Raw genomic sequence first — 7,500 nt, 5'->3', positions numbered from 1 at the left:
TATAACCAGCTAATGAAAAAAGAAAATCAGGCTATGACTAACCACTTTGTATGGCAATTACAGACCCAGAGAAAGAATTTGATGCTGTCAAAACCTCAGCAGTAATGAAAACCCTTCAAAAATAAGGAATAGAAGAAGCTTATTGATGAACATTTGAAGATATCTATACAGGAAGTACTGAAATCTGAACTACAAGAAGATAATGTCAAAATTATGATTGAGAAAGGAGTCAGACAGGGAGACTCCATCTCTCCTAAATTATTCTCAGCATGCCTTGAAGATTTTAAGAATTTAGATTGGGAAAATAGTTATTTTTAGTGAATCACGGGAGGAATCATGAAAGATGATAGAAGATATGAATAGAGATATCAGAAATGTAGGACTGAAAATAACTAAGACAATATTCAATTAAAATGCAGACACAACAAATAAGAGTTATAGATGGGCCTCCAAAGATTGTTGATAAGCACACATACTTAGGATAGAAAGTAAGTGTTTCCCCAGGAGGGATAAGCTTTGGATGGAGAGCTTTTGCTAAAGAAAATTAGATTATGAAAAGTAAAATGCCACTTTCTCTAGAAATAAAAGTATCTAATAAGAGGGTCCTACCAGTATTAACATAGGCTTAAGAAACGTGGAGCCTTACTAAACCCTTATAACATAAGCTAGTTACAACTCAAAGAACTATCGAAAGAATAAGGACAGAAATAACACTAAGAGGCAGAAATAGAGCAACAGGGATAAGAGAGCAAACTAATTTCAAGGATATTCTAACATGTAAGAAAGTGAGATAGGCATGGGCAGGACATATAATGTAAATTACATACACCGATGACACTGCCATATTACATCAGTAAGGTTTGTTATCGAATCTCTTCCTCCCCGTCTCAAATATGTAAAGACATGATGCGCTCCAAATCACAACTAAAAGCTTAAAGAGTCACTGATTTAAAAAGACTTATTAATCTGGTAGGAAAAAATAACTATGGCAGCTATTTTCCTAAGAAAAAATATTGGAACCCCTAAGCAACGTTCAATAAAGTTGAATGCAGGTAGGCAACCTTTGATAAGGACGTAATAACAAACGCAAGTTAATGGTTGTTACAAATCCTTTGAATTAAAACATTGTTACTCGAACAGGAGCTTTCCCTTTAAAACAAACAAAAAGACCCTAATAAAGATTTGAACTTCACCCACTCTGCGACGGCGGTCGTATCCATAAGTTTTATTCATAACCTTCCCAAACTTGATAGTCCCTTTCCTAAATAGGCTTTATGATGGCTTTTCCTGGAGGCACTTCTTGATTAGGGATAATTTTCAGAGTAATATTTCTTCATTAAGCTGCCATCCTGTATGGTAATACGTTATTATGAGACACCCAAAGGTAGAAAATTTAATAACCATCAACCTCATATTCCTTATGAATAATATGTAGATGAAGGTTGCCTAATGATTACATTATATAAGGATATTACATTATGACATTTGTTACATTATTTGATTAGAAAGATGTGGAATTTTTTACAGTTTTTTCTCAAGTTAGTTTATAAATTCGAATAGCTTCATCAATACCACAGAAACAAAATAGATTTACGATGTTCCTTGAGTTTCCTTTCATCAAATGTTCCTACATAATCAAATAATTTTTTTCACGCAAGTCAATTCCTTCAAATGTCCAATACTTTCTAACGTTATTTATCTATTTCGATTCCATGCATTCTCTGTACTTTTATTTAATCCTCCCCTAATTACTTATTGGAGAATCAAAATAGTTTTTTTTCACATTCGTTTTGTTTTGGTTCGTCAAATTCTTCAAAGACAGAGAAGGGAGACCCAGCGACTAAAGAAGTATTTCATTTAATGAATGTTTATAGCGGGAAAGGTTGTTGCAATTACAATGGCGCAGTATGTTTTTAAAATCTATTTTTTGTTAAATAGGTACTGGCGGTAGCGAAATTCTTGAGCAATTGCATGTTTTTTCCTTTTTTTTTTCTTTTTTCTTTTTGTCTGACTGCAACAGGAAAAAGAAATGATTGACTGCAGTGCACCGTCGGCCCACAGAACTGTGACGAAAGTGCTGATTAAATGTTTCAGCCTATTGTGCGGGTGACGTTGCAAGTGTCCGCACATACAGACAGACAGACACACACTATATATATATATATATATATATATATATATATATATATATATATATATATATATATATATATATATATATATATATATACACACTGATTAAGTTACTTGCACTAATTATATTTTAGACCGTTTCCTTGAAATTCTGAAATACGTTGTATATAAAAATTTTGGGTAACAGATTTCCAGTAAGGGAATAAATTGAGAGAAACCGATGCAAAATGGTATTGCCTGAAGTAGACTACCTTGTGCAAGCTTTCGATATCACTAACCGCTCCCTTCGTCGTCCAGAAAATCAACAAACTGTTTATTTATTTGAATTCTCCTTTCGCCACACCGTGGTTCCCCATGTATATGTATTCCACTCTATCAGAGCTACATTTTGACATATGTATTATTTCATTACATATTTCTGTTAACTCATAATTTGTATATTTGTAAGTGTAAGAAAACACATATATTTTGGCGGGCAATTCAATCTGATTTGGCGCCAGCGCCATCCTACCTTTCCCTCCGCACCTTGTAATATACTCCCACGCACATTTGAATTAAGTATCAGTTGATCTTGCTGACGCTTGTCTCACTGTCCTTACAACTGGTGACCCCGGAGTTGAAAGTAGCATCAGCGGTTTTGGCTTTGCCATTAACGGACTTATTACGGCCGTGCTACCTTCTCTATACTCCGTTACCTTAGGCGTGAGCCTGCCTTTGGTTCTCCCACACTTCGGTGCATGTAAGGCAGTAGGATGAGCTTAACCGACATATCAACTTCTCACCTCTTTGCAGACTCGTCGTCTAGCCACGATGCAGGAAGCAACACGCCCATCGCACCCAACAGCCTCGCCTCCACGGCCAAAGTCAAACTGCCGCCCTTTTCTCAACACAACACCGCTTCCTGGTTCCTGAGAGCAGACGTACTCTTCCGCGTGGCTAGACTCAGTGACTCCTGCGCCAAGGCTGACATCGTTCTCACCTCCATACCTGAAGAGGTATTCGACAAGATTTCCCCATGGCTCGATGCCCAGGCCGGCCAAGTTTCATACGACGACCTAAGAACGAAACTCATCGGTATCTACTCCCTCTCTGTCTCAGCAAGGGCACAGAGAGTCCTGGACCTCGCTGGCAAGCCCATGGGTGACACCTCTCCTGTCGAGGTCTGGGATGAGTTAACCGGCCAGCTTATGCTCCCCGATACAGACAGCAATGGCCGACGACGTGAGATTAGCTCATCTCGCGAGATCTTTCTTCGACGCCTACCACAGGACGTAAGGGCCCAATTGACAGACGCCGACACGCTCCCGATGAACGAACTCCTGTCGAAGGCTCAGAAGCTCCACGAGGCCTCCAAAGCATCTCGCCTCGGAGCATCATCGTCAGCACCGCCTTCGTTTTCCTCCTTCAGCAGCTGCTCTTCCATAGACTCCTCGGCAACGGCCCCTGAGGACGACAAGATCAACGTTCTATCAAGAAAGAAACCGCCGCAACCAACACAACCGAACCCTAGGACTAACCCAGCATGGTACTTCTACCACCAACAGTTCGGCAGCGACGCCAAGAAATGTAGAGCACCATGCAGTTTCCCTAGAAGATGACGCCAGAAGCATCCACCTGCCACCATCGCAGCCGCAGGTAACCAAAACAAGAATGGTTTCTATATCCTCGATACCATTTCCAACCGTAGACTCATGGTAGACACCGGCACAGTGCAGTCAACGTTCCCATCTTCCAAGTCCGTCCTAGACCGTGGTCCCGAGAAAAACGCTCCCTCACTCATCGCCGCCAACGGATCTCCCATATGGTGCTATGGGATTAGGACCCTCAAGATATCTATCATGGGCCGTTCATATTCTTGGCCCTTCGCCATCGCTGACGTCAATCGCCCCCTCCTCGGTGCGGATTTCTTCGCCCACCACGGACTCCTCGTCGATGTCGCTAACAAACGTCTCATCGACACGGGAACCCGCCAGTCCCGCGCCCTAGAATACGGCCCTGCAACAATGTCCGTATCCGCCGTAACGACGCACCCCTACGCCGACCTCCTACAAAAATTTCCCGAGGTTTTCAAGCCCAAGCTCCGACACTCGCCAGGTTCCCCTTCCAAGCACGGGATCTACCACCACATCACAACGACAGGACCTCCTACTCACGCCAAATTCCGCCGCCTCCCGCCCCAGAAACTGAAGGATGCCAAACGCGCCTTTGAGGACATGGAACGCATGGGTATCTATAAGAAAGCATCGTGCCCCTGGGCATCGCCCCTACACATGGTAAAAAAGCCGGACGGGTCCTGGAGACCTTGCGGCGACTACAGGCGCCTCAACCTCATCACAACGCCCGATCACTACCCGCTGCCCAACATGCAGGACCTAACGAACGCGTTGCACGGCGCGAAGTATTTTACCAAGATGGACCTCCTCAAGTCTTACTTCCAGGTCCCCGTATTTCCGGAAGACATCCCGAAAACTGATATTGTAACTGCGTTTGGATCCTATACCTTCGCATACTCAACCTTCGGTCTACGCATCGCCGGGGCGACCTTCCAACAACTAATGGATAGCATTCTGGGTGACCTACCTTTCTGCGTCTGCTACGTCGACGACATCCTGATATTCTCGAAAACTAAGGAGGAACACCGGAGTCACGTCCACACCGTCCTCAAACGCCTACAGGAGAACGGCCTGGTCGTACGTTTCGACAAGTGCACGTTCGGTGCGGAAGGAGTGGAATTCCTTGGTCACCGCGTATCCTCGCTTCATCCCCAACATCGCACAAACCCTGTCACCCCTCGACAACATCCTGAAAGGTAAAGCGAAAAAACTCGAGTGGGGTTTGCCCCAGCAACAGGCATTCGCCCGGACGAAGGATGCCCTCGCACCACCCTGGCTCATTTCGACGACAGCGCGCCCCTGCGACTAACGACCGACGCCAGCAACGTCGCCTGTGGGGCTGTGCTGGAGCAACTCGTCGGTGATTCTCCTCGACCGCTGGCATTCTTCAGCAAGAAATTGAAACCCGCCAAAACAAGATACAGCACCTTCGATAGGGAACTCCTCGCCGTCTACCTCGCCATCCGCCACTTCAGGCACATCTTCTAGGGCACTCCCTTCACAATCGCGATGGACCATCAACCCCTCGTACACGCTTTCACGTAATTGACAGACGCATGGTCCTCCCGACAACAACGTCATCTCGCAACAATGGCCGAATTCGGGTGCACCATACGTTACGTCCCAGGAAAGAAAAACCCAGTCACGGACGCCCTTTCAAGGATTGAAATTGACGCAATCCACCTGGGAATCGACTACGCCAATCTCGCAACCGAACAACGCAACGACCGAGAAGCACAGGATCACCTGATGGGGGCATCCTCGCTCAAGATAAGTGCGATTCCCCTCAGACCAGCAGGAGTAACTATTCTTTGCGACACCAACACCGGCCGCCCACGTCCCTGGATACCAGCCTCCTGCAGAAGGAAAATATTCGATATCATCCATGGACTTTCGCACCCCTCAGGACGCACCACTGCTCGCCTTCTGTCTGAAAAGTTCGTCTGGCCATGGATAAAAAAAAGGACGCCCGGGAATGGGCGAGTCATGCATCAACTGCCAGTCAAGCAAAGTCCGCCGTTACACCGAATCAGGGGTAGGCGATTTCCCCCAGCCAAAAAGACGTTTCGGTCACATACACATTGACGTCGTGGGACCATTGCCCCCTTCTGGATCTGCTCGCTACCTGCTTACGATCATCGATCGCTCCACGAGGTGGTTGGAGGCATCGCCGATGACCGATGCTACGACTCAAGCATGCGCCGAAGCCCTCCTGTCAAGCTGGGTGAGCAGGTTTGGCGTTCCTGACGACATCACGACAGACAGAGGCCCCGCTTTCCTCTCAGAAAATATGGCTCGCTTTGGCGAACCTGATGGGGATGACGCTCCACAGCACCACGGCATACAACCCCGCGGCAAACGGCATGGTCGAAAGAACTCACCGCGCCCTCAAGGCGTCCCTGATGGCGAGCTGCACCGACGGGGACTGGAAATCACGACTTCCTTGGGTACTCCTCGGCCTTCGCACCGCCCCTCGCGCAGACGGCAAACCTTTGCCCGCCGAAAAGGTTTACGGGGAGGCGCTCGCAGTTCCTGGCGAATTCTTTCCCTCATCAACCAACGACACCCAGCTGGATCACCTAGGGGACATCGCCAGGAAGTTCAGGCCATGTCTCAAAACTTACCAGGACAGAACCAAGCACTTCAAGCCAAAAAACCTGGATGACTGCGGGTACGTTTTCGTCCGTGTCGACGCTCATCGACAACCACTAATTAGACCTTATCGAGGCCCCTACCGGGTAATTAAGAAGACAACAAAAGCATTCCTTCTCGACGTCCATGGCCAAGAGGACTGGGTCTCAATAGACCGCGTGAAACCAGCGTTTCTCTAAGGAAGCGACACCGCCTCCAACGGACCTGACAGATCCAGAGTGCAACCTCAAAACAAGGCACCCAACGAAAGAAAAATCAACAAACGACGACAAGAGGAAGAGATCCTTACGCCGACCGCCAGCGCGCCCCTCCGTTCAAAAACAAGAGGAACCCTCCGACGCCCGAAAAGATACGAAGATTGATCATCAGCCCTCTACGCCACCCGATGTCTTGGGGGGAGTACTTGTAAGGACACCGCTCCCTTCGTCGTCCAGAAAATCAACAAACTGTTTATTTATTTAAATTCTCCTTTCGCCACACCGTGGTTTCCCATGTATATGTATTCCGCTCTATCAGAGCTACATTTTGACATATTTATTATTTCATTACATATTTCTGTTAACTCATAATTCGTATATTTGTAAGTGTAAGAAAACACATATATTTTGGCGGGCAATTCAATCTGATTTGGCGCCAGCGCCATCTTACCTTTCCGTCCGCACCTTGTAATATACTCCCACGCACATTTGAATAAAGTATCAGTTGATCTTGGTGACGCTTGTCTCACTGTCCTTACAATATATATATATATATATATATATATATATATATATATATATATATATATATATATATATATATATATATATATATATATATGTGTGTGTGTGTGTATGTGTGTCTGTGTGTGTGTTTGTGTATATGCGGACACTTGCAACGCCGCCCGCACAATAGACTGAAACATTTAATCGGCATGTTTGCCAACGGTTATACTTGTATAAGCGAATGAGCAACTTGGTGGAATAATGAGAGCTTTTGTAGAGGAAATGCCCCCCCCCCCCCCCTATATCTCGATGAAGTCACTGGCAGCAGGGTGACGGATGGGGATTAGGCGATGGACAATCTGTCTCGTCGGCTTTTACTACTGATGCCTGGCGGTTGA

Source organism: Palaemon carinicauda, chromosome 20 (assembly GCF_036898095.1).
Source record: "Palaemon carinicauda isolate YSFRI2023 chromosome 20, ASM3689809v2, whole genome shotgun sequence".
NCBI lineage: Eukaryota > Metazoa > Arthropoda > Malacostraca > Decapoda > Palaemonidae > Palaemon > Palaemon carinicauda.
Note: the sequence above shows the minus strand (reverse complement) of the source record.